Source organism: Nematolebias whitei, chromosome 14 (genome assembly GCF_014905685.2).
Source record: "Nematolebias whitei isolate Nwh7 chromosome 14, NemWhi1, whole genome shotgun sequence".
Classification (NCBI taxonomy): Eukaryota; Metazoa; Chordata; class Actinopteri; order Cyprinodontiformes; family Rivulidae; genus Nematolebias; species Nematolebias whitei.
This window is the reverse complement of record NC_056511.1, coordinates 29,511,436-29,512,629: the sequence shown is the minus strand read 5'-3', so window position 1 is coordinate 29,512,629 and position 1,194 is coordinate 29,511,436.

Sequence of the window (1,194 nt, the reverse complement as noted above, 5' to 3'; positions counted from 1 at the left end):
ATATATGTCTCATTGAGCCTCAAGGACTCATTTACAAGAGTTTTAAACAAAGAAAACATATGAGGTACAGACTGTTGGGGTCGATCTCCCCACCATCACAGACATTTACACCTCCAGATGCAGGAAGAGGGCCACCTGCATCATGAAGGACCCCACTCACCCAGCACACACACTTTTTGCCCCACTCCCCTCAGGAAGGAGGTTGAGGAGCATTGAGTGTAGAATCACTAGACTGAGGAACAGTTTCTACCCTGAGGCTGTTAGACTCATGAATCCCTAATCAGAATTATCACTGTGAAAAAAAAAAATCACGTTAATGCCACTTTATTGATATTGTTTATCTTATTTCTCTATGTATGGTTTTTAACATTTAGGAACTTTTGTGTGAAATCTTTTTATCTTTTGTTGCTATTGCTGCTGTTACACTTGAATTTCCCCATCCGTGGGACAATAAAGGCTGTTTCTATTCTAGTCTTTGATTGTTAATATGTGCTGCTGATTTATGTCATGCTGCTGTATTCATTCATACCCACCCATCTGCTAACACAGACTCATGTTCGTGCTGCTGTTCGGCATACTGTTTTTGCACTATTACTGCTTCGCGTATTCCTAGTTTAGCATAGTTCTTAGTTCATATCTTTGATCTTATTACCGTTTTTCTTTTACATTTTATACTTTTGTTGGATGTAACTGGGACCCTGTGACCACAATTTCGTTCCACATGTGATGCAATGACAATAAAGAACCTTGTACTTGACAATAGACAATCATATAAAAGCATATAAAATGTAAAGTGAAAAGAAATTATATAAAAATGAATCAAAAACAGCTACATTATAAACCAAAGTGAAATACTAAAAACAGGAACATGTCTGCGTTGGTTTTTGCCATGAACTTAGCAGATGTTTAAAATCCCTTAGAGAGGTCAAAGTTGACAACCTCAGATCTTTTAGCAATATATTCCAGGAAACAGGAGTGGATTAGAAGGTCCTTTGATTAGTTCAGTCCTCAATGAGGGAACACTGCAGGTAATAATGTCCTTAGAGTGCACGCTGTAGTTGCAGTCACGCAGAGACATATAGGAGGAGATGTATGAAGGCAAAAGACCAAGAAGTGATTTATAGATGAAAATGTACCAGTCGGAGAGTCTGCGTGAAGTCAATGATGTCCAGTTAACAGGGTGCAGTGGTGGGT